The 27331-nt window shown below is 42.8% G+C and overlaps 1 protein-coding gene across 1 annotated transcript in view; it reads right to left on the reverse strand.

Moving 5' to 3' along the window:
- The window catches only part of NR4A2 (nuclear receptor subfamily 4 group A member 2), a 67649-nt gene extending 57423 nt beyond the window's left edge, over positions 1-10226 (reverse strand). The window contains exon 1 of the mRNA XM_084800265.1: positions 10061-10226. The gene's annotated coding sequence lies outside the window, so the exon portion shown is untranslated. The remainder of the gene's footprint in view (positions 1-10060) is intronic.
- Between the last annotated feature and the right edge of the window lie 17105 nt (positions 10227-27331).

Consider the following 27331-nt stretch of genomic DNA (forward strand, 5'->3'; position numbering starts at 1 on the left):
TCTGTTGGTTGCCTTTCTATTCATTCAATACATTACAGCTGAAATGGTCTTTGCTGGTTTTATTTTTGTTTACATTTATCTATTTAGTGTGTGTGTGTGTGTGTGTGTGAGTGTGTGTGTGTGTGTGTGTGTGTGTGTGTGTGTGTGTGAACATGTGTACATCCAACATATGCCACTTGTAGATGTCAGAGAACAACTTGTCTGGATGAGACTTCACCGTGTAGACTCCAGGAATCAACCCAGGTCATCAGGTTTGCCCAGGCTCTCTGGGCTCTGTGTATTCACAAAGCCCTACATAAGCTGGATCTTGCCTGTTTCTCTGTCCCACCTCTTGCTCTCCATAGTCCACACTACAGTACACACTGGTATGATCACGCACATACATGCCCATGCACATGATTTCTTTTCTTCCTTAAAGGCATCATCATTGTTTTGGCTTCTGAGTCATTGTCTATTCTGCTCCTTCCATTTAATCTTTCCATCTCCCTGCTTATCTGCAATGTGTAACTGCTATTTACACTTTGCACCACCAGACTCTTCCAGATGCTTTAAGTATGGACCAAGTTTTCCTTGTGTGCTCATGTAGAGCCCTTAGATCTTCAAGCCATATCTCTTCTGTACTTTTGATGACTTCTTTGTAATTTATTAATTTGTCTGTTTACTGTTGATTGATTCATTGGTTGGTTGGTTGGTTGGTTGGTTGGTTGATTGATTTTGAAGACATGGTCTTCCTACATAGTACTAGATGGCCTTAAACTCATGGCCAACCTCCTGCTTCAGCCTCCCAAGTGCTTGGACTATACGTATATGCTGGTTTACACTACCACATTCATCTCTCACAAAATTCTTTCGCATTTGACTGTTAATCCTTTGACCTTACATGTAGTCAGGTCAGGAATGGCACTGTGTGCTGTGTGATACCACACTTTAACAAAGAGCTTAGCATATGATAGGTCTTCAATAGAGATCTATTTACTGAGCAAATGAATAAATGTTATTGGGGGGAGATTAAAATAGTAGAAAGAATCTTTCCTATTTGTGACAGTCTTGGTGATTTAAAGGTATCCACTTGTCCTCTCTTTCTTCCAGATGAATTTGCTTCAAAGGAAATTTCTTTGAGGTAGGTATTAAAAGGTAGAGGACATAAAGCAGATGTTTTAGCAAAAGAAAGACAGGGAATTGTCCCAGGAAGAACCACTATAAATTGCATAGAACTTATTAGAAGAATTGGCACTCAATTTTACAGTGAAATAACCATTACCTCACTCTAATGGAAACATTAAGTCTGGAGTTTGCTACCTGATGCCTCAGCAAGCAGCTTTTTGAAGTTTAAATTTTCTTCCCTTTGCAGTTCAGAAGTCTATATTTAGGGTCTCTTGTATGCTAGGCCAGTACTCTAGCCCATTGATTCCAATCTCCACCCTTACTCACCTTTTCAAAGCCTACTCTTTCCACCGGAATCTCTGAGATGGTCTGGATTTCTCCTATGCCAAGAGCTTGTCCTTTTCATTCTTTCCTGATACTTGGGTTCCCTATTCCTTTCTGTCTTGTTCTTTATGTCCTTCTCAAATGCTGTCTTCCAGTTTTATGACTTTGTTTTCTCATAGTAGAGTCTTTCAGTAGCAGTGTCCCTGGCTAGTCTGGCTGGAATTCAGTATCCTCCTGCTTTTGAGTACTGCAGTTTTAGGCATATATCACCAAGCCTGATTGACCCGAGTCCATCCATATACATATTTCAATGCCTTACCCTTCTTCTTGTCTCCAAAGATGTGTTAGTATCACTTTAAGCTCATCTGTGAGGCAGATGGGTATATTCCAAATTGAACAAAATAGAAATAGAGTTAATGACTACCACTAAAACTCTTTGTCAGCTGGATAGAGTAGCACACGCCTGTAATCTAAGCACTTGGAGGCTGAGGCAGGAGCATCACCTGCTCACGGGCAGCCTATGCCACATAGTCATGTCCTGCTTGAAAAAACAAAAGCAGAAGCTGGGCAGTGGTGGCACACATCTTTAATCCCAGCACTCAGGAGGCAGAGGCAAGTGGATAGCTGTGAGTTCGAGGCCAGCCTGGTCTACAAAGCGAGTCTAGGACAGCCAGGACTATTACACAGAGAAACCTTGTCTCGGGAAAAAAAAGAAAAAAGAACAAAAAAAGCAGAAATAAAACATATATTCCTTTGAATGCTTTCTTTTTTCTTTAGCACTTTGCATGTAATTGTTCAAGCCAGAAAACTAGATACTACCTTTTCTCATAATTCCCATTTCTATTATATTCTTAATCAATTAATATTTGGTGCTTGGTATTAGAAATGTTTTGCATTAAGTAAATTTGTCCAGTGGTTTTTAAGGTGTGTGTGTGTGTGTGTGTGTGTGTGTGTGTGTGTGTGTACACACATATATGTGTGTATTATGTATATATATGTTTATATGTATATATTAATTATGTTTAGTTATTTTATGTAATTATATATGTAATCTGATTTTGGAATTTCCCCTTCCCCTGAGATTCTATACAATATTTGCAGTTGTATTATTGTTTTCAAAGCAGAGTCTCGGTTTTCAGTCCAGGCTGGCCTGGAACTCATGATGCAGATTAGGCTGGCTTCCTGACCTCAAACTCATGGTGCTCCTCTTGCCTCAGCTTCCCAAGGACCGTGATTACAACAGTGAGCTAACATACTTAGTAAAATGTTCCTTTTAAAAAGATTTATCTTATTTTAGTTTTTTATATGTCTATCTATATGCAGGTGCCTACAGAAGCCAGAGACATTGAATTCCTTGGAACTAGAGCTTCATAAAATAAATAAATGTTAAAAATAATAAAAGAACTTAGTACCTGGGGATACAGGCCCGTGGTAGAGTGTTTGCCTAGGATGTACAGTGCCTCACTTCAATCTCCACCATTAAGCAGGAAAGAGAGAGAGAGAGAGAGAGAGACAGAGACAGAGACAGAGACAGAGACAGAGACAGAGAGGCAGAGAAAACATGAATATGGGGTTAGGAAGATGATTCATGGTTGGGAGCACTGGATCCCAGCACCCATATGTGGGGTAGCTGACAGCCACCTTAATTCCAGCTCTAGGGGATACACATGCACCCACACAAACACAGATGAATAAACATATAAAGAAAAAGAGTGGGGCCTGGAGGACAGAGTAAGCCTGAGATGATCCCTGCCAGGTACCACATGGCATGGATGGGGCTTAGTACTCCTGAGAGGACCCCAGACACCAAAAGGCCCTGGGAGCCACTAAGATGGGCAAGTAAGTGGGGGAGAGATGGAAGAGAAAGAGAAGCAGACGGGGTATGCACAACAAAGAGGGGCAGAGCTGGAGACAGGGTAGTGAGAAACAGCCTGATGTGAATATATCCAGCCATGCCATCTGAGGCTGTGGTGAGGTCCAGGCCCATGCTGTCACTAAGGGTCATATCTGGGTCCGTGGCCCTGCAGCAGGAGTCTGTTACCACCAAAGGCCCTGTGGAAGTTCCTGGGCTGGGCTGCTGCCTGTGCAGAGCCAGCTATGCCCCTCACTGGCTGCAGCAGTCAGGAGAGCAGCCACCTACTTTGCCCAGGAAGCACAGTAAAGCTGGCTCTTGTTTCCAGAGTGAGCCTACCCCAAGGGCATGAGTGGGAGAGTTGGTTCTGCCCCTCACTGATCAAACAGTGACAGTGGTGTGAGGTCTCTGAAGAGATGCTCCCTTCCTCTCAATCCCTCGATGCCTATGGAAGGCTGGAGAACTGGCCCCAGTCCTAGCCTGGGCAGAGTGGACATGAAAGCAGGAGAGCTAGCCCTCACCCCTTACTGGCTGTAGCACTCAGGAAAGCACCCTACACCTCGTCTGGGCATCACAATAGAGGTGGTCCTGTTAGTAAAGGGGTTTGTAAGCTGCTCTGAGGCCATAAGAGCGGGAGAGTTGGCCCTGTGCCTTGCTGGCTTCGACACTGGGTGAGCTAGCTGGGGCAGTGCTGGAGAGCTCACCCTGGCGATGTGGGTGTGGGTGTGGGCATGGGTGTGGGTAAGGGAGAGCTGGCAGGCCCAGATCCAGGACTTTGAGATGGCCCATCCCAACATCCACCCCATCTATGAACAACTAGAGTGTGTGTGAAGAGATCAGTTCTGCAGATTCAAAGCTGTGGGATCTCCATGACACAAGGCAACAACAGGATATGTGAGAAGAGTCCAGTATTGTTAATGTAGCAGAAGGCACAGGCCTGGAACCAGACCGATGGCTCATTGCAATGATCATTTGCAAGTAAAGAAGTGTGGACAAAGGGATATGGTGTGAGACACGCTGCAACACACTACAGCTTCCATGACATGATGCTGCTGTTTTTTGTTTTGTTGGGTTTTGAGAGGGAAGGAAGATTGCAAGGGCAGAGGGTAGATATGAAGGGATGGGGAGATGAGTGGGGTTGAGGTGCATGATGTGAAATTCACAAAGAATCAATAAACAGTTGAAAGGAAGGAAGAAAGGAAGGAAAGAAGGAAGGAAGGAAGGAAGGAAGGAAGGAAGGAAAGAGTGTGTAAGTGGAAGAGAAGCTAGGCATAGTGGCACATGCCTTTAATCTTATCATTCAAAAGGCAGAGGCAGATGGGTCTCTGAGTTCAAGGACAGCCTGGTCTATGTAGTGAGCTCTAGGACAGCCAGAGCTATGTAGAGAGATTCTGTCTTCAAAAAACAACCAAAAGAAAGGAAGGAGGAAAGAAGGAAGGAAGGAAGGAAGGAAGGAAGGAAGGAAGGAAGGAAGGGGTAGAGAGCAATCTGATGCCCCATCTTTGGGGAAGTAAACTTCTGAATTCAGTTAAAAAGCTGTGGTCCCTCTTTCCCTCTTACTTTGCCTGTAAGTTACAAACAAGTAGAAAAGAAGAGGTGGTGCAGAGGAAGCTTATTTCATTACAGCACACACTGTGCTTGCTTCCTTTCCACAGGATGATAAGCAAGCAAAAAGGTAGTAGATATGTCCTTTGCCTAGAGTTAACAAAAATGAAATTGCTGGCTGCTGGTGAGCTTGTCTGCACCAAACATGATAGCAGCGTTCAGAGCTCCCTCCCTCTCCTTGACTTATAAAAGCAACTAACACTGCTTCAAATGCTTGTGTCTGTTGAGTCACATAAGCCACATTTGTCTGTGTGTTTACTTTGGCCCAGGGAGAATCATGACAAGTTTTTTTTTTTTAAATAAATTAGAATTTAAGGGAGAGGGGGGAGAAATGGGAGAGAGGTGGGGGAGAAAAAGGAAGTAAGAGGGAAGGGGAGGGAGAAGCAAAGAGAGAGGAAGGGAGGGAGGGAGAGGGAGGGGGAGAGAGGCGGGGAGGGAGAGAGAGAGAAGCCTGCACTTGCGTATATTATCACCCATTGGAATCCTGTTGCAGCCAGCTCAGGGCTAGTAATGAGCCGTCTTTCTTCTTCAACATTCACTGTGCAGCTTGAATTAGATCAGGTTTAGGGTCCTAGAATACCAAGGGAGAGAGGTTCACAGTCTCTGGAGTGTATCTTTGGAAGAAGACCTGCCTGCCTTGGGATAGTGCTGTTCCCTGTAGCCATGAGACCAGCTATAGGTAAAAATATCTCCTGTCATAGAATGGGGAGCAGATGTTAGGGACCAACAGCATAGGAAGGTACAACCTTGGGGTACAAGCCCAAGAGTGAGGTAATGTTGGATACAGTTTTGCTTTCAGCTTATCTATATTTGTAAACAGGGGCAATTTCTATGTTTCTGTTATGCTGCAATTTACTCCTGGGGTCCCCTTGGCTCAATTCAGCAGCCTACGCAGGTATTACTCACTCACTGTGGCAGTTCATGGTAAGGTGCCATCTGAGCCATAATTTCCTATCTATGCCAAAGATGTGCATTCATGGGAAATGATTGTCACCATCCATTTTCCATCTTCCGTGCATCATCCTTTGACTTTTTTCTATCTACAGGAAACACACTGTGTGCGCGAGTAACTTCCCACAGTATTCTGTGCTACTGTTAACACATGCATCCTTTACATGCTTCCCTTTCTTACAAATTCCACGTTGTCCACTTGCAATTGTTTGACTTCTAGAATGTCTATTAAGTTGTGTAGCCATCACGTAGCTCAGCTGCCTAATACATTTATCCCTCTGGTAGAATCCCATGTGTCCATTTACCCCTAGGCATTTTTTTTTAACCACTGTCCTCATTGAACTGTAAGGCAGCACACATCACAGGCATGCAGAGAGCCCAGCAGTGCTTACTGCTATGAGAAATTTATATAGAAACATACACACACACACACACACACACACACACACACACACCACCTAACCTTGGGAGATAGCCATCAGAGACAACCATAAGAAGCCATGAACTCCATTTCTAATGATGGGATGTCGAGACCACAGAAATTCCCATGGTTCAACAGGCCATTTGAAATCAGGAAAAAAAAAAAAAAAAAAAAAAAACCTTTCATGGTACACTGAGGTAGTTATTATTTTAGTCCTTCTGATCTTAAAATAACCATCCTTAAGACTGACTGTCCATTGATACTTTCCAGATGTGTGATAATTTTCTAAAATCTCTCTCCTCTTAAATACGTCCCTCCTTCCGTTTTAAGCTATTTGTAACTAGAACTTAAATGGTAAAATCGGCAACTTTACATGTAAGATCTAAGCTTACTGTTAGATGAATATTTCTGACTCTACATGTAAATTATAATCACTATAATTTTTCACTTTGGGATACGTATTGAAAAGAGTAATGTTTATTAAGTTTCTCTGTAATAAATGTAATCAGGATCTTTCTGGGGCCTCAGATTATTATTAATGATAATTAACTGTGGTGATGAGGAATTGCTAACAGTTATGACCCCCAAGGAACAAAATAGTGTGCCAGGAAGACTGCTTGAATGAAGCAATTAGGATTTTAACAGAAGAAGTTACAAGCACCAAGCATACTGGGTGCCAAGCACAAGATACACCCCTCCCACCCACCTCCTAGCCCCATCTTAAGACTTGAAGTTGGCAGCACATCAGCAGGGTCACCCCCACTTCAGGAATCCATTCATAAGAATGTGGGGGTAAAGAACACCGAGGACGAGGACAAGAAATGCTCATTTTTAGCACGAAGACACCTGCCTCCACCAGTTTGATTTTGCATTAAGGAAAATAAGGAAGAGAAATTGGAATGAGTCAGCTCCATCCTCTGGCAACACTAATTCCTGAGCTCCTGTGGGGGAGTGCTGGGCAACGAGCCTTCCACTTTTCAGATTATGGCAGCCTCAGACATTCGCACCAAGTGAAGAACTTGAGAAAGTATTCACTTTGGTGCAATGATACTCTACCTTGGCGCACATTAGGCTTACCTGGAAGTCTTTCAAACATCCCATACCCAGGCCACCCTAAGCCTATGAAATTAGAGCACTTGGGGATGTCTAGTTCTACAGCCTTCCTAGAGAGCCTAATATGTGGCAAGGTTGAGAGCCACCCACTTAGGGTTAGGCTTCTCTTGTTGACCCGGAAACCTTCGACTTTGGGCCTTAGCTACCCAGGGCAAGCATCTGAAAAAAACAAATTTAAAAAAAAAAAAATACTGCTGTGAGGAAAACAGAGAAACTTGAACACCGGGTGCAATTTTTTTTTTTTTTTTTTTTTTAGTTACAAAATGAGCAAGTTGTGGGGAATCCAAAGCATGACAAAAGCTTTGATGGAAATGTTAATTAAACTGCAGTCATTCCATGATGTGTAGGATATCTACCAAGTTATCACATTATACCCAGAACCTTTATCAGATATAGGCATGTGTGCATGAACACACACACAACTTAAAAGAGACCGCTGCTGCACTCCCCTTTAGAGACTTTGACTCAGTTGGTCCAGGTTTGGGCTCAAACAAACAAGAGGGTTTTTGATTTTTTGTGTTTGTTTTTCCCAAAGCTGTCCTAGTGATTCGAAGGCACAATTGGGAGTAAGGAGTAAATCCACTTCCTGGGCTGAGAATGCACAACTTAACTTGCAGCTGACCCCGAGGGAGGGATGTCCAATGGCTGGCAGAGTGCTAAGAACTGAGATAAGTAAACACCGTGCGAGATTCTGGCTCTTTGGGAGGCTGAGGCAGGGGAATTAAAAGTTCAAGGTGGCACAGGCCTGTAATTCCAACACGCATCGAGGCAGAGGCAGGAGAATCTCTGTGAGTTGGAGGCCAGCCTGATCTACAACGTGAGTAGGCTACACAAAGAAATCTTGTCTCAAACTACAACAATAAAAACAAAAAACAAACAAACAAACAAACAAACAAAGAAACTTCAAGGTCTGTCTGAGCTGTAAAGTTGATAGCCATCCTGGGCAACTTAGTGAGACCCTCTTCCGGAAATAATAAAATGAGAAGAGGGCTAGGAATGCATCTCAGTTCAGTGGTAGAACAGCTCAGGCTACAGTAGCAGCGGTCTGGGGAAGAGCTCGGGGTAGCATTGTGAATGGTGTGAACACATACACATGTGTGGATATACATCTGAATGTCAAAATGTACGATAAGAAGAAATCTAGGAATAGAAGACATTTTTCTCCAACCAAAAGGAATGTAAGGAGCACAAAACATAAATTGGTCTGGTTTTGTTGTTGTGGATGGTTGGTTGATTTGATTTTTTTTTTTTCATTTCCATAGGTAGGGATATTTAGTCAGCTTTTCAAACCTTTGAGCCTGCCAAGGCAGTTTTATCTGCACACAAAATAAATGTGATCTAAGGAGTTTTCTGAAATATGCCTCCTTTTTTAAAAAATTTATTTCTCTGTCTTTTTTTTTTTTTTTTTTTTTAGATTTTTATTTTTATTTTTTGGTTTTTCAAGACAAGGTTTCTCTGTGTAGCTTTGGCTGTCCTGGACTCACTCTGTTTTATCTCTCTGTCAACCACAGTAGTAAAATAGTCCAGTAGGTTCAAGCTGGATAGCACTAAGTCAGGCCAACAACACACTTCTTGGCCTCTGCTGGCTGTAGAGCCCAGGCTCATTTGCTTTATCAGGTGAATCTCCATGGGCTTTGCATCTGTAGACTGTAGGGAGAAGCATTTAAGATAAGGCTTCCGGGCTTGGTGTGTTGGCACATGCCTTTAATGCCAGCACTAGGGAGGCAGAGGCAGGTGGATCTCTGTGAGTTCTAGGACAGCCTGATCTACCATAGCCAAGGCTACAATAGGCTACACAGAGAAACTCTGTCTTTAAAAAAAAAAATGATAAGGCTTCCTTGGTCTCAAATTGCCCGAGAAGGGGAGAAGGGGAAAGCTTCAGGTGGTAGCAAAATCAGCCATAGTATGAGGAAAGGAATCGCCAGCAGAGCTTGCATCCTTCCCCCCCCCCCACCCCCACCCCCCACCCCCCCGTTTACCTGGTGAAAACCTTTAGGGTTTAGCATTTGTCTCCAATTTCTGATTGAGAATCAGCTTAAGCCATGTGTGCAGGTGGATCTTTGTGGGTTCGAGGGCAGCCTGGTCTACAAAGTGAGTCCAGGACAGTCAAGGCTACACAGAGAAACCCTGTCTCGAAACAACAACATCACAAAAAATACCCAGACAATCAAACAAAGAAATGTGTGTTCCTGTGTTACTCTTGTGGGAATCCTAACAGTAGGACTACTTGTGGGACTCTTTTCCTCCTACTGAGCTTCCGTGTCCAGCCTTGATGTGATGGTGTATGTGTCAGTCTTGCTGTATCTTGTAATGGTGAGTTTGGTTGGTTTGCCTGGGAGGCCTGCTCTTTCCTGAGGGGAGCCAGAGGTGGGGGTGGGGGGGTGGGGGTGGATCTGAGGGAGGGGTTGTGGGAGGGGAGGGAGGGGAAACTGTGGTTAAGATGTAATATATGAGAGAAGAATAAAAGGGGGGGGAGGAGAAAGAAAGACGACTCGAATGCGTGTTCTAGCGCCTTAGAAAGGATTGTGGGGATGTCCTTAGGTATCAAACCTCCCTGATAACTGTCCACTGGATCCCGCCAGTCCCTTCTTTTTAATTATTGGCTGAATTAGATCCGAGCGTGACTTTTTTCTAGTTAAAAACAAAATCAGTTGTTGAAATCGTCGGGAGCAAAACAGCCGTATACTTACTCTTAATGAAGAAAATGATTACGAAGCGTGTGGTTTACCAAGTGACTTTGACGGTTCAGCGCTCAGCTCTGTCTTCTGCAGGGCTGACCTCTGCACAAGCCAAGGGCTAGGAGAGGTTAGTCCCTCACTCTGCCACAGCTTTTTGACCTCAGCCTTACAGGTTAAATGGAAATAAGCTGATACCGCTACGCCTACATCAGTTGGTGTCTGAAGTTTCTACCACTCAGTCCCGCTGGAATGGAATCCGTTTTAAATGCACCCAGAAGGAACACAGAGCTCACTCATTTCACTCAGAGCCCCGTTGAATCATCTAGCTTTCCTCCTAATCAGCTGAAACTTTAGGGCTGAGGCAGGATTAGGTCAGGGAAAACCGGAGGCATTGAAAGAGCTCTAAGTGTATCAATCAACTAGTTACACATCTATCAATCAGTCCGATTGGCCCAAGGTGTAAGTATCAAAGGAGTGAATCCTCCACCCTGACATTTATACACAACTAAGGCACCAAAAGTGGGGGCAGAATCATTTTTGCTTCAGTTTGAGCTTCATACAAAGGAAGAGCAAATAGCAAAAGCATTTTCAGCTGCAAGAGTTGGCGGTAACCTCCCTCTAAAACGTCGACAGGTATTTGATCTCCCTACCGGCAAAGCAGAAATGTTTAAGTCACTGGGTAAACCACAAATTTGACGTGATTTTCCTAAGACTTAGGGGGTTTCCAAAGATGCAGAATACCTGATAAATCCATAAAACTTTTCAATGCAGAGACAGGTATGTGCAGCAACAGGACAGGTCTCTTGGGTCACGTGAGTGATGCCCACAGTTCCTTTTCCACCCACGCTGGCGGACTTGACCTCCCGGTAGAGGTCTGAGTCTGTAACCTAGCTGAAGAAACAGCTCAGCGCCTATGCCACTAGACTCAAGGGGTCCAGCGCCTGCGCAGTAGGCACACAGAGTTGTCCTCCGGCAGGAACTGGGCGGGCCACGGTCCCGCCCCTATGGCGGTTCAAGGTTCCTGGCACCGGCTGAACGCTGGCGGGTCCCCGCGGCGACTTTCAGCTGGCAGCTCTTTTAGCTTCCGGATCCCTGCACGGGGTTAGTCCAGATGTACCAGGAACACAGCTTGAGATGGGAGTGCCAAGAAAGAAACTTGTAGTAAAGTCAAGCAGAAGACGTAGTCCAGTCGGTAGAGTAGCGCTCAGATCACTGAATAAGTACGTACCAGAAGGCTCTGACTAACGGCTGGGGGATGTAGCTCAGTGGTAGAGCGCGCGCTTCGCATGTGTGAGGTCCCGGGTTCAATCCCCGGCATCTCCAAACAGCCTACGCTTTTTTTCTTCCTCCCCAAAAGACAAAAGACAAGTGTCTTTGGGTTTTTACTAGTTATATTTGTACTTTTTGCTCACAATTGGAACAGCGAAAAACAAAACAAACAAAAAGGCTGGGAAAAATATCTGCAAACTGGAAAATCGGTTCAAATGATTAATGGAGAAACAAGTGAAATAAAAAGTTCAGAAAGGAAAATTTGTAGTTCCATTTCAAATCGATGTATTTTAGAAAAACAAGACCTGTGCCAAGAAAAAAGGTAGGTTGCATTGGCCGGGAATCGAACCCGGGCCTCCCGCGTGGCAGGCGAGAATTCTACCACTGAACCACCAATGCAGACATGCTTGCTAGTGGTTTTTCTCTTATACTATATTAGGAATTTTTCCTGTTTGTGTCGTTAACTTTTTATTCATATATTTATATACTCAAAAACCAAAAAAATTAACAGATTTTTTTTTTTATTATCCTTGTACTTATCTCACTTTTAAGCATTGTATTTGGAGATATTTTTGCGGGTCACTAGATCTTGAGGAAGAGTTTTAGTATCTTTGATCATGGTACAGAATTCTGAATTCAATGATTGTTAAATATTGACAAACATGACCATTTTAAAAAATTCTCACTGTTCTAAGGTTTGTTAAACTTTATGAGGTTTTTGTTACTGTTTTATTTTGTTTTGTCCTTGGCAAAGGACGCAAGTGAAGATTTTGTATTCTGTATAGAATTGCATGATCACCAGCGATCATGTGTGTGTGTGTGTGTGTGTGTGTGTGTGTGTGTGTGTGTGTGTGTGATTTTTTTTTCACGACACGATTTTTTTGTGTAGCCGTGGCTGTCCTGGATTCACTTTGTAGACCAGGCTGGCCTCGAATTCACAGAGCTCTGCCTGCCTCTGCCTCCCAAATCCTGGGATTAAAGGCGTGTGCCACCACACACGGCTTCGTTAATTATTTTAAATAATCACACATTACATGATGGAAATTTTTAGCGATTGAGACTAGGCATCAGGGATTTGAAACTATGACAGTGACTGAAGTTATTAGAAGAGTGAGCTGTCATACTGACCCCACAACTGGGAAGGGAAGCATTACTTAGCCTGGTCAAGTGACCTGGATTTTCTAAATGGTCCCTGCTTCGTGTGTGAAATTTCAGTCTCAGGATCTCTTTCAGTTCATAGGATGAGTCTGAACCTTCGCTTGGTTTCCATGGAAAGGAGTATTGCCAAAGACAAAACCAGGATATATAAGGATAAAGTAATCGAAAGAAATGACTTCGTGGAAATAGTCTTCATTGTAAGTATGTCTTTGCAGGTCATCAAAGAATATGGATTTGGGCATCACTGGTCTTTTTTCTTCTGGAAGGAAAATTCCAACAGTTTTGAATGACCTATGACTAGCCAAGGAAGATCCAAGGAAAAATAAGATAAAATAAAAGCTACACTAGTGGTTGCTATATTCGAGGCTTGGTGAGTAAGCTGCCAAGTGGACTCCATCCTAGTGAAGCAATTTACAGCAACTCAACAAACGGTGACGCTGAGGAGGCTAGAAGGGGGAGGATTGGAACCTGGTCACTACTGTGTCCAGCGTCTGAGCCACTGTCCGCCTGAAATACTGCTTTGTAACTCAGGGTGTTACACATTAAGAATAGTTGAGTGCAGATACAGAAAAATTATAAGCAGCCACCGAAATACTGTAAGCATTTATGCACTGAAAGTGTTCCTGAGGAAATTTGAGTGGGGGGGGGGGGCGTAAACAGCAGCATTAAAAGTAAATGAGTTATAGAATCACAAATAATGAAAAAAAATAAGGTGTTAGAGAACTGGAAAAAAAATCTACACTCCAATCTCAAGCAACCTGTGAGGGAACAAGGTCAAAGCATTTTACTTGGAACATAGTTTGTTCTTTGAAATGAGAGAAATGGGGCAGAAATGTGCTTTGAAATACCACTGCTGAAAGGCCTGACTTTCCAGTGCTGTTCCAGGCCTGTGAGGACGGCCACTGCTTCCTTGTCTTGCCTCTCTGTTCTGTTTGCCGGCTCATTTTAAAACACTCATTTATTAGCATTTGCTTATTAGTTTGTAAGCCAGAAATGTAAGAGAAGAGGAGAGAGAGAAGGACAGAGAGAGAGAGAGAGAGAGAGAGAGAGAGAGAGAGAGAGAGAGAGAATTTTGAGAATATCATACTTTCTTTAATGTATGCAATCCAGATTGGCTCTGTGTGTGTGACAGAGAAAGCAAAGCGCATTATTCACATGTGACATTGTCATAATTCAATTCCACAGGTTTTTTTTTGTGTGTGAAAAATAAGGAGCTGGAGGGTACGGCACCCACTTGTAAACCCAGCACATGGGAGGCTGAAGTGGGGAGGATGGATTACCTCAAAGTCAAAGGCAGTGTCATCTACAAAGCAAATGGAAAAAAAGAAAGAAATTACAAGAACTTGTATTGCTCTAACCCTATGAATGGTTGAAGAGAAAAGTGATGATTCGGGAGCTAATGGGGAGAATATTGAGAATGTGCCCCTGAGGGTCCAGAGTAGAGCCAGCACTGCTGCAGCAGGCAATGGTTTTGCTATCTGTGTGACCAAGCATGCAAAGATCACAAGGCTGACGGGACTGTGCCTGAGGGTGGGCACCCACTCACGGTTTCTCTGGCTCACAGAGATTGTCCCCGAGAGACAGGGATAGAAAGCACAGGAGTGACATGGAATCTTGAAATTCTACACAGTGTCTTTGACAATCCTGACCGCCGTCAGTGGAACAGACCTGGGCTTAAATTGTTGCAGAAGCATTTTTGGGGGCCTTGCTCCAGGCATGGAGTTGGCTTGCCACTGAGATGCAGTTAGGCTTATCCCATCTGAAGGAAGTAAGCCATTAAGAAAGAGGAGTGGTTGGTATAATGCACTCAGCAAAGCAATGCCTTTTTTTTTTTTTTTTAAGCTGTGAGTGATTGTATTGATTTAATACATGCGGCTTATTTCTGTCCCAGGTTAAAAACTAGCCCTGGGGAAATGGAGGAGCCTGTCATTTGGATTGCCCTTTACTGGCTGGGAATTAAATCATTACTTATTCCATTTTAGAATCACAAGTAGTACCCTAAGGCCTACTTTCCTAAGGATGAAAATCAGGCCATAGAAATGAAGAACGCAGGTGTAATTCTCACAAGCAGACATTGAGGGTGTGGAGACGCTTTCTGGAAGGCAGTGCCCGCAGTCGGTCACTGCTTCTGTTTTTCAGTTCTCCGGCATGTCTGGTTAGTCAACAAGCCTGAGTTTTCTATCTTTAAAAAAAAAAAATCTGAATTCCGTTCTTCCTCATGTTGGTCTCGCCTACTCATGGCAGACAATTACCACCTTACCCTCTAAGGCAAGAACACTGCATTTCCTTTGCCATACTACATGCAACTACTGAATTCTCTCTCTCCCCCACACCTATTCCTCTCTCTCCCCCATCTCTTCCTCCCTTAATTTTTGAGAACCTCATTGTTCCGTCATGATTGGTTCTGAAATTGAATTATTTTAAGTGCATGGGATGGCACTGTGCCTATGAAGTCATCATCCTTCCCATCTCTATTCTTTGGCGAGCATTTACTCAGAGAGGCTTGGTGCCATGTGACCAACACCATCTATTGGCAGAGATGAAAGTTGCCTGCTTTACCCATGGCTCTCTTCCTCCCAAGTCATCCTATGTCTAAAGTGTATGTACACACCCATCTATGCACTAAGTAACTTAGGCCCATGGTTCAAAGTTCAACAAATTTGAGAGCATGGTCATTAAAATGGGGTCTTTGGGGCCCAGCATGGTGGCGCATGTCTTTAATGCCAACACCAGGGAGGCAGAGATAGGCAGGTTGCTGTGAGTTCAAGGCTAGCCTGGTCTACAAAGTGAGTCCAGCCAAGGCTACACAGAGAGACAAAAAAGCGGTCTTTGTCCCACTTCATCTTGGGAGGTACAAATATTTTATGTGCTTTAAAGCAGAGAGAGTACACGGTGTTTGTGAAATGATACACATGGTTGTAGCCAAAAGCTTTGCTTTTTTCCATAAAAAATAAATCATCTTAGAAAAAATTCATCTAATAAAGGCAGCTACATCTTATAGAGGTAGGGAACTCTATGTTCATTCTTTATCTTTTTATAGGCTAGGAATTACATTAATTTTTCCATTTCTCAGTTGTAAATAGTATCCTAAGGCCAAGTTTCCTAAAGATTAGAAGCATGGCATGGAAGTGAAGAATGCAGCCCCAATTATAAGGCACATGAAGATGGTGGAAAAGTGCATTATGTAAAGGCTGGGTTATTACTTCAGCCTGGTCCTCCACAGAGGGTGTCCACGCTGCTCCTGATGTTGTGCAACAGAAACAATGCTACAGCCAATACTTCAAATTAGTGTCCTTTTGCATGATTATAACACCTGCAGAATAAATTCCTTCAAGTAAAATTGCTGAGGGAAAAAGCTAAGTATTTTTTAAGGCCAAGTATGGCCTTGAACTCACAGAGAACTGCTTACCTCTGCTTCCTCGCTGCTGGGACATGCACCACCATGCCAGGAATGATTTGGGTACAAAATGTAGACTTATAAGTCAGAGAAATCTACTTTCTCCACATTTGTAACACTTCATCATATTAATTTTCCTGGTTTGTATTCTATTTATAGAATACACACTATGCCCAAAAGCAATGTGGGAAGGAAAGGGTTTATTTCAACTTACAGTTTATGTCATGGAGGGAAGTCTGAGTAGGAAGTTCGGACAAAAACCTAGACGCAGGAACTGAAACAGAGGCCATGCAGGAAGGATGCTTACTGGCTTGCTTTAGGCTCATGTTTAGCTACTTTTCTTATTCCTCGCAGGACCACCTACACACGCTTGGCATCACTCATAGTGGGCTAGGTCTATCAATTAAGAAAATGGTATACCAGCAGGGTGGTGGTGGCACACATCTTTAATCCCAATACTGGGAAGGCAGAGGCAGGGGGATGGCTGTGAGTTCGAGGCTAGCCTGGTCTACAAAGCGAGTCCAGGACAGTCAAGGCAACACAGAGAAACCCCCGTCTCAAAAAACCAAAAGAGACAAAAGAAAAAGAAAAGAAAATGCTATGCCAACATGCCTACAGGCTAGCATGATGAGGGCACCACCTCAGTTGAGGCTCCTTCCTCCCAGATGACTCTAGTTTGTGTCAAGTTGATGAAAAACAACCTGCACATTAATCTTTCCTTCTCAAACTTCAGTGGTTTCTGATTGTAACCATTTTCTGGAATTTTGCTAGATTCCAAGGGGGAGTGTCATGAACGTGTATGTAGTGCATGAGATTCAATAAGGCTCTGAACTTATTTATCCTCCTGTTGCAGTTCTTAAAATGTAAACAGATATTTTTGGGTTTTCACCTTGCTAAGGACCATGCAAATGAGGTGGGCCAGTCCTGGGTACATTCCCCAGACTGCCCAAGTGCCATCCTCCTCCTTTTCCTGTTAGGACCATGCTGCCCACAAAGGTGCTCACTGTAGAGCTACTTGTGGGAACCAACTCAGTGTCCTGTGGGAGAGGGAGGAAGTCCATCATTATGGTATTTACATCTGTAATTCTTTGTGGACATCTCGGAGCAACATGAGAACTTTCAAAAACCGTTACCCAGAGAATAATATGCACTATGAACTCTCAACACTACAGATGAGAGAAGCTTGAAATCACTTCCACAAAAGAGTATATGCTTTTCCAGATCACATCTAAACAACGGGATGTTTGCTACTGCACAGAAAGATAGCTTCCAGGGAGGCAAAGAGAATATAGTAAAAGATATTAAAAAAAAAAACAAAAAACAAAAAAAAAACCCAAAAACTAAATCACTGGGCATGGTAGTGCTTATCTTTAATCCCAGCATCCGAGAAACAGAGTCAGGGAGATCTCTATATGTTTGAGGTCAGTCTATCTACATAGTAAGTTCCAAGCTGGCTAGGGCTACATAGTGAGGCCATAAAGAATAAATAAATAAATAAATAAACAAACAAATAAATAAATATATACACACACAGAATAAGAGAGACTGTGGCCTCAAGATAATAACCTATCTATCATGAATATAGGTATCACTGGGTTATCTTTTGCATTCAACAAATGAGTTGCCCCAGCAGAAGAAAAAAGATGAAAAATAAAAATAAAGCAAATGCATCGTGATAATTAACCTTCAGTGTCAGCTTGACTGGGTTTAGAGTCGCCCAGAAGGCATACCTCTGGGGTTGTCTGTGAGGATCTTTCCAGAGAGGTTTAACTGAGCATAAAAGACAAACCCTGCATGTGAATGGCACCACAGGGGCGGGGATGGGCGTGGGGGTGGGGGGTGGGGTAGAGCGGTGGGGAGGTGGAGGGGTGGGGGGTGGGGCACGGGCGGCGCTGGGATACAAGATTGAATAAACAGAGCACCGAGGTAGAGGCAGAACTACCTGCTCTGCTCCCTGACTGCACAGGTGTAAGGATTTCCATCACAAGCTACTCCACGAATTGTGAAACTAGAGGCTTTCTTTAGCTGGGCGTTAGTGGCGCACACCTTTAATGCCAGCACTGGGGAGGCAGAGGCAGGAGGATCACTGAGAGTTCGAGACTAACCCAGGCTCACCTGGTCTACAAAGTGAGTCCAGAACAATCAAGGCTACATTGAGGAAACCCTGTGTTGAAAAACCAAAAAATAAAAAATAAAAAATAAATGAATCTTTCTTTGGGCTTTTGTCACAGCTTTTGAACCCTGTGCTGTAAAACGGTTCTCATTTCTTTACTGATTTATCTGGAGCTCCTGTACATTAATAAATTGTGTTGTTATTCTCTTTTCCTAAGCCTCAGCAGTAGTTTTGATTCCTGTCAAAATTTAGCTTTTAAATATTTACTACTTGTATTTTGTTGCTGTAGTCGTCCTTACACAACATTCTTGTGGTTAAAGAAACTTTTGTTTGTGTGTCTTTTAAGACAAAAATCTTCCTACACAGCCGCTCCCTGCTTACCTCACACTCAAGACTCTTCTGCCTCCATAGCGCTGGGCTACCCTTGCATGCAAGCACGCACAGCTGGAAAGTTTTTCTCGATGTTTCCTTCTTCGACTCCCTTTCATAATTCCTAATGCAATATTGATGTAACGTCTATCTGGCCAACATTATCGACTGAATATATAAAGTTGCCTGTCGACAATCATCAATATATAATAACAATCAATCCTTTGATAGAAAAATCACAAAAGGGAAAGAAAAATGCAGAACGGATCCACCTTCGCAGCTCACAGGAAGAAAGCATGCGTGCCAACACCTTGATGTTGAATCTGGTATCCAGAATCAAGGGGACGAATTCTAAGCTTTAAGCCACACAGTCACCAAGTAATCTACCAGGTTGTAAGAGAAGGGAGACACAACCAATTAGGAGGACACTGTAGGCTTTATTTGTTGAGTAGGCAGAGGCCATTGTGCTTGTTTGTTAATAACTTTAGCTTTATCCTTACAATTATTGATTTAATCAGTTCCTCAAAGTAAGCAGTTTTCTATCACTGAAGGTGACAAAGTATTTAATATCAATAGCCAGGACAGAGGATTAATTAGTTACCAGTGTGTGTGTGTGTGTGTGTGTGTGTGTTTGTGTGTGTGTGTGTGTGTGCTTGTGTGTGTGTGTGTGTGTGCATGGGTATGTATGCATGTGTGTGTATGTGTATGCATGTGTGTATGTGTGTGTGCATGTGTGTGTGTGTGTGTGTGCATGGGTATGTATGCATGTGTGTGTATGTGTATGCGTCTGTGTATGTATGCATGTGTGTGTATGTATGCATGTGTGTATGTGTGTGTGCATGTGTGTGTGTGTGTGTGTGTGTGTGTGTGTGTGTGCCTAAGTGTCTGTATGTGCACCATGCCATGCTGCCAGTGGTCAGAAAGGGCTTCTTTTCGTCCCTTGGAAATGGAGTCACACAGTTCTAGCGGCCACGTAGGCACTGAGAACTGAAGCTGGCTCCTCTACAAGAGAATACACACTCCCAGCCACTGAACCATCTCTCCCAGGACTGAATGATTGAATTTATTTCTAATAATATCCTGGCTACTTGTGGCCTAAGTATCCTGGCAATCACAGGTCTTAGAAATCTGTAACAGAGGAACAGAGATTTTTGAGGCCAGGCTAGGCTACACAAGGCTGTGTTAAAAAGAAAAAATAAATAAAATATAGAAGTTAGGGCTTCTTTTATTGAAGAAAAATGACCTGGTCCAAATGATTCTGTCTTATTCAAATCTTTATGCATTGAGACAGATATAGGCTAAGAAACAAAGCAACAGTATTCATGGTAGACTGAGACATGTTTAATGCTTGGCTTTATATGTACTACGCTGTTTTCTTTTATATTTGCTTCCAATTTTTGTCAAAATTTTCATTGGCTCTTCTAGTTGTCCTTTATTTAAGATGAAAATAGAATTGAAAATTAGTTGCTCTTGTGTGTAAATGTGTATATATCAATTAAATTATTATTTTTTTAACAAGTGAAAATAAACTTATTTGTCTGACAGAACTGTTTTCAGGCTTTCTGGATATCTTAATTATAACTGCCAATGTTGTACTGGTCAGTATCTGAAAACACTACTCTGTCCTGCTATTCACAATTATTTGAAAGTGAAAATAACATGAATGAAGAATTTGTATAAAAGACACTCTGTTGCTTCTGATGTTGCAGTCACACACAGGATACCAGCCTGTAAAAACATGATCATGTTTAGTAATAAAGATGAGAGTGATGTTTTGGTTTGGGAAAAACAAAAACAAAAAGGAAAAGAAAGAAAGGAGTGGGGGAAAGGCAAAATCCTGATTACAAGAGATGTCATTTAGGAATGCTTAGTAAATATTTTTAATTATTTAATAATACTCTAGTAGATGAGTTAGCAGTACAGATTTTGGAGAAAGGTTCTTAAATAAAATAATCTTGACAAACACTTTTTAAAAATAGCCTTCTTGAGTGCTAGAATATCAATTGCCCTACCTTTTAAATGGTTAACTAGTAAGCCCATTTGGGTGTATCAGCAGCCCTTAAAAAGTTACAGGCCCATGAGCAGCTAGTAAAGGAACAGTTAGGTGCTCAACACAGGGAGGAAACTACAACTACTGTTTTCCTATATTTGTAATAAAAACGAAACCTTGGAAATGGAAAATGTTAACTGATTTAACTGTAAATCACTGTAAATAAAGTGATTCAACCTAAAAAAATAAATAAATAAATAAAAACAGCCTTCTTAATCCACAGTATCAAACTCAGTGAATTTTTAAGAGTAAAAGTAAAACAAGAACTGCTAGCTCTAAATAAGTCGATCTAATAATTTGTAGTGTAAATGTTACAATTCTAGTTTCATGCTTATGTATAGACTTACTAGAAACAAATGTGATCAGTAGTCACAAAGGTTACTATCAGAGGCCAAATACAAAAGTTAGAGTATATGGAGCTTTAGGAAGGGCCACGGGTGGCGGCACACGCCTTTAATCCCAGCACTCTGGAGGTAGAGGCAGAGGCAGGCAGATCACTGTGAGGTCAAGGCCAGCCTGGTCTACAAAGTGGGTCTAGGACAGCCAAGGCTAACACAGACAAACCCTGTCTCAAAAAAACCAGCCAAACAAAGAAACAAAAACCATCGACTTCAGTAGAAGCTGAAGGTGTAGATCACTGGTCAAGTAAGTGTTTATCATGTCTAAGGCTCTGTATGCTTCCCCCAGAAGCAAGGTCAAAAGAGTGAAAGGACTGGGACTACGTGTTAACAAGAATTATGTGGCAACGTTTATAAAATATCTAATATTCCCACATTCATGATAGATATGCATCGTCATCATAGAAACTAGACAGCCTACAGCCATAGCTGCCCTAGGATGGATGTCCCTCTACTCCACAGTAAACGTCTTTAACCCCTTCATAAGAGACTTTTTCATGTGCCAATATGACTGGTAACGCTGGAGTTAGCCAACCCCTCTGCTACCTGCTTAGCATATTTTCTTCTGTTTATAGTGCATCTTACTGATAGTATATGTTACTTGGATGTTGTCAGATTTAATTTAAAATATACAATCTCTGAGGAAAATGTGAAGTGAGTACAGGCTCCCTCTCCTCCAAAATTGTCCTCCAAAAATACTCATGCACTCCACACTAGAGAATAGTCACGAAAACAGTGTTGAATTGACCTGTCCATGCTGCCACCACAGCCTGTCTAGTGAACCTGAATCTGTTTCTCACAGCTCTGGAATGAGGAAGTCCAAGCCTGGAGCCACCATGGTCAGGTTCTTGCACACAACCTCTTCTTACTTACAGATTCCAGAAAGACTGGAGTGGACCTCCTAGGCCTCTGCTCCTAGACTGATTGGTCTCCTTCTTATGTGTATCCTTTTGTCCCTTCCACCCAATGAACCTTGAACTTGCTCTTGATCTTCACTCTTGTGATTCGTAATTCCTTTGTATCCTACTTCCTCTTCAACTGGTATATTTATTGCCTTTACTCCAATACTTCAGCCGGGAGTGGTGGCACATGCCTATAATTCTGGTACTCTGGGAGGCAGAGGCAGACAATCTTTGTGAGTTCAAGGCCAGCCTGGTTTACAAGGAGTCCAGGACAGCCAAGGATACAGAGAGTAACCCTGTCTTGAGAAAACCAACCAACCAACCAACCAGACAAACAAACAAAAACCCAGTGCTTCCTAGTCTCAGTTCAGTTGAGATCCTAGGGCCCTATAGTGATTGCTTTTGGCCTATTGCATGAGTTCAAAGTAATATTTCATACAGTTTGGTGCTTCTTCAGCAATGTTACACCGAGCTTTCTCTGAGTGTATGATAATAAGGTAGGTGAACCCATTTTTTTCAGTTGTTTGTAAATACCTTTATTTTCCCCCTCACCCCACCCCTGCCCTCCAGAGCATGAGTCATCTTAGAAGTGTAGGTGTGAACAGTAAATAGGATTCCTTGATCGAAACTTCCAGGCTTTGTTTGAATCATCAACACATTTGTCCTTGTATTTTACTGCCATGTGGTTCACTGCCAGTGTTGCATGACAGTTCTGTGCCATTTTGTCTGTGCTCTTCTTCCTTCTCTTCCTCTTCTTCTTCTTCCTCCTCCTCCTCTTCCATCTAAAACAACTTGTATGGGGCTGTGGAGAGTTGTGAGAACTGGCTACTCTTCTAGAGGACAGGGGCTCCGTTCCTATACAGCCTGTAAGTCAGCTCTGGAGATCTACTGGGGTTTGTGTGTGTGTGTCTCTGTGTGTGTCTGTGTGTGTGTGTCTGTGTGGGTACGTGCACATATGTGGTCCACAAACATACACACACTTTGATAAGTGATAAAAATAAATGTTATTAGTGTGATAGCACTTTACTCACGAAGGATCTCAGACTGAAAGAGTTGATGTTTTAAAGAGGCCTGACACAAAGGCTTTTTTAAATTCCATTCCTTTTTTGGGGAGGGGGATGGGGGGTCAGTTCAAGACAGGGTTTCTCTGTGAAGTCTTGGCTGACCTGGAACTCACTCTATAGACCAGGCTGGCCTTGAACTAAGAGATCCACCTGCCTCTGCCTCCCAAGTGCTGGGATTAAAGGCGTGCACCACCATACCCTGCCAGTTCCACATCTATAGAACTATTTGTAATATAGGAAAGTGATAAATGTGCAAGATAGATACTGAATCAGCAAAGAGTATGCAACTTGAATTAGTCTACATCAGAATTCAGTTACTCTTATTTAAATTATTTTAATATTAATTTTTTTAAAGTACTGTAAGTATACTTGGGGACAAAGACTTTATCTTTTTCTTTTTTTTCTTTGAGACAAGGTTTCTTTGTGTAGTCTTTGCTGTCCTGGACTCCCTTTATAGACTAGGCTGGCCTCAAACTCACAGAGATCTGCCTGCCTCTGCCTCCCGAGTGCTGAGATTATAGGCGTGTGCCACCACCGCCAGTCCTGTTGTTGTCTGTTTTGAGGCCAAGCTCAACTAGCTTTGAATTGGTGGCAATCCTCCCATCTTACACACACACACACACACACACACACACACACACACACACACACACAGTCCTAACACTGGAATCAAAGGCATACTCTATCAAAATTCACTAAATTTCCCTAATAGTAAAGAATAAGGTCTTAAAGTCATTTCAAGTTTATAATACAAATATGGTGAGCATGTCATCAATCTATTCTCATTTGAATATTCCAAGTGAAATTGCTTTCGGAGTTGATATTTTAAAATCGACTATTACTGTTAAGCATAAATAGCATGCCCGTGACTACCAGCTTGTCATCCTTATTCTTCAGATTTGTTATGAACTAGAAGTTAGCCCTAACCATCCTGTGATAATTGATGCTAAAGCCCACAGAGAAAGAATGGATGTGAGGTCAAACACTCACATTAAAATGTAAAGGATAGTCTATTATCTGAAAGTATTCATAATGATTCTCACAGATACATCTAAATGTATTTCTATCCTAAGAAATATATGGAACCGGAATAGCTTTTATATTCACATGTTTTATGGAAAAGGCTGAACCAAATGATCCCCAGTCACTTTCTAGCTTTCCAAGCCGGAGATGTTCCATAGTTTTACTGAGGTCTTATCAGCACAGACCATCATAAAATTTAAAAAAAAAAAAAAAAAAAAAAAGAGGCAACCTTCCACATTCAAAATGAGTTCTAAGAATTGTTAAAGGTTATTTAGTACTAACCTTGCTTTATGAGTAGTTGTATTTTAAATGACTATGTTGATGCTATTTGCACTTTAAAATGTGGGGCGCCATCAGTTCTTCCTTATATGTATGTTTAAATAATGATGACCAGAAAGGAAAAATAAGCCTTGAACAGATGTTGCTAAATAAGTCTGTGAGGCTACTACATACCATCCAACCAGATCCAGAAGTTATAAGTTAATGTACTCCTGTTTCATCTGTCTTCCAGATAATAAAATGACACTGTGGACAAGTAGAACACAGAGGGGAGTCTGAAACAAACTCTACTTTTCACTGACTACTGCAGTGACCCATTAAAGATTTTGTTAGACGACATCATGTTTCCCCTTCTAGGGACCGAGGATGCATCGAAGACCACACATAATAGCCCTCATAGCACTAACATCCTAGTATCAGAGTTGGACAGTAAATATAATATAGCCACATTTACAAAATGATGAGTGGTGAAAATCATATATTTTAAATAAACCTGATGAGCTGGAGAGACGATTCAGTGGTTAAGAGCAGCTGATGCTCTTGTAGAGGACCCAGGTTCCATTGCCAGAACCCATATGGTGGCTCAAAACCATCCCTAATCCCAGTTTCTATCACCCCAGTGTCTGGGGACTCTACAGGCACACACGTGGTAAATATGCATGCATTCATGTAGGCAAAATACTCAGAAACACTCAGTAAAAATAAAATAAACCCAATGAACTAATTAACTAGCTAATTGGTTAAACCTGAGTTGGGCATTAGGCAATGAAATGAGAGGGACAGATTCTAAATTAGGTAATGAGAAAGTCCTCTTTCAGGAAATGATGTTCTTCTTTTAAAAAAAAAAATTTGAGACAAGGTTTCTCTGTGTAGCCTTGGCTGCCCTGGAACTCACTCTGTAGACTAGGATGGGCTTGAACTCAGAGATCCGCCTGCCTCTGCCTCCCGAGTACTGGGATCGAAGGCGCGTGCCACCACCACCCAGCTGGAAGTGATGCCTTAATAAACGCTGCCAAGCACGCCTTTAATCCCAGCACTTGGGAGGCAGAGGCAGGCGGATCGCTGTGAGTTCGAAGCCAGCCTGGTCTACAAAGGGAGTACAGGGCATCCAAGTCTACACAGAAAAACCCTGTCTCGAAAAAAATTTAAAAAAAAATAAATAAACGCTACCAAATGGACACAAGTATGAATTCTATGTAGAGACAATAACATGAAAAGTTACAGATTCTAAGAGGTCCAAGCCATGCCGAGATGGAGAAGAAAGTGATTTCATGAGGGTAGGAAGTGGGAAGGTAGGCCATGGTAAGGTTTTCAGGTTTTGCTCTGAATGGTGCGGGAAACTATTGGAAGTCTCTGTGCAAGGGGATGGGCCGGCCTTGCCTTCCAGGTGAAGTCTGGCTAGGAGTTACGGATGGAATGGAAGGGGCACCAAAGAAGCAGTGAGTCAAGAGCAAGGGGAGCACACGTGGCATGGTGGCCTTGTGTCTCGAGTCCCAGCACTTGAGACAATGAAACAGAAGGATTCCTTCCAACAGGAGGCCAGCTTGGGTTACATAATGAGTTCCTGGCCAGTCTGGGCCACAGAGTGGAAGCAGCAAAAAGGCTCGCCGCCCGTAAAAGTGCTTGATGTCCGGAATTCGGTCATCCCTGTTGTGTTTCCCCCCACCCCCGCCCACTCCACACCCACTCCGCGCTTCTCTGATACCCACTGTAGGAGAGAACTGACTCTCAAAAGTTGTTCTCTGAACTGTACATGTGTTCTGGGATACATAAGCACTTAAGCACTTTACATTCACACAGTGAACAGATTCTACTGGGGCTTTGGTTTGTTTGTTTGCTTGCTTGTTTTTTCACTGATGCACATGGAAAAAGATAGCGGCAGGGACAGAGCTAGGGGTAAATAGATTCTCTCTTCTCTCTTCTCTCTCTCTTCTCCCCTCCCCTCCCCCCTCCCCTCCCCTCCCTTCCCCTCCCTTTCCCTCTCCCTCTCCCTCTCTCTCTAACCTCTCCCTACAGATCCACATGAAAGAGGTTAGTGGCACAGAGTCTTGGTAGCAGCGATGGTTAGGGAACAGTGGTAGCTAAGGTCTGCATACACTCTGTAACACAGCCCTGTGATGCGTCGTCTCCAACTGAGAACAACAGAGGCAAAGAGAAGCTGCAACTTCAACAAGGCAGCCTATTATCAGCAGCGCTGACATGGACCTCAGGTTTGCTTTTTTATTCCCCACCCCCACCCCCCAAATCCTAGATTTTCACCCACTGACCTCATTGTATGTGAGCTGAAATTACCAATCCTTTGCATTAACCCTGGCAAATGAGGAATTCTACTCTAGTGAATGTCAGAACCTTCATTTGTTCAGGGTTTAGAACGGGAACCAGATGTGGTGATGCATGGTTGCGATCCTAGCATCCAAGAAGTAGGGGCTACCATCTGAGGCTCGCCTGGGCTTCTTAGTAACCTGTCTCCAAGGTACAACAACAGTAAGAAGAAGAACAGGTAAAACAACAGGTAAATGGAGGTGGGCCAGGAAACACAGGCCTGAAATAGCCAGCTGCTTAGGAGTCTGAGGCAGAAAGATCTCAAGTTCATTCCCTGAACTACAGAATGAGTTCAAGGGCATCTGGAGCAAGTTATTGAGATCCTGTCTCAAAGTAAAACAAATTAGAAGGGCTGAGGACATAGCACAGTGGATGAGAACTTGCCGGCTATGTGTGGTGTCTGGGTTTCAATATCAAGGGACGTACTCATAAAGAAAGGAAAGGATAAAGAGACAAGAAGAAGGGGGGGGGATAGAAAGATTAAATGATAATGTTTCCGTCTTCTAGTAGTTTATATCACTTTATCTTAAAGTTGATATTGGTATTCTGGACATAGTAGTCAGGAAAAAAAAACCATGAATTGACATTATCCCTACTGACACAAGTGGCTAACGTTTTTCTCTTTTCCTTCACTTGTTCATCTATTTTAGAAAGGATTTTGAAACCATGCACTGTAGTGCCTATGTGTATCCCAGCGCTTCTGAGTCAGAAGTAGGAGAATCAGGAGTTCAAGGTCAGCCTCATTCAACGTGTCAATTTTAGGCCAGTTTGGGCTACACAAGGAGAAGATGGCTGATGGCCAATTTTATTGCCTGTCATGATTCTAGACGGTACACAATGACTGCTCTGTAACTAACTGAAATGTGACCTGGGCCACCATCAGTCATGTCACTGAGGAATCGGTGTCCCTTTCTGTGGTTGCTTAGTCTTACTGATGGC

The sequence above is a fragment of the Acomys minous genome (assembly GCF_964271855.1).
Source record: "Acomys minous genome assembly, chromosome: 10".
In the NCBI taxonomy this organism is placed as follows: Eukaryota; Metazoa; Chordata; class Mammalia; order Rodentia; family Muridae; genus Acomys; species Acomys minous.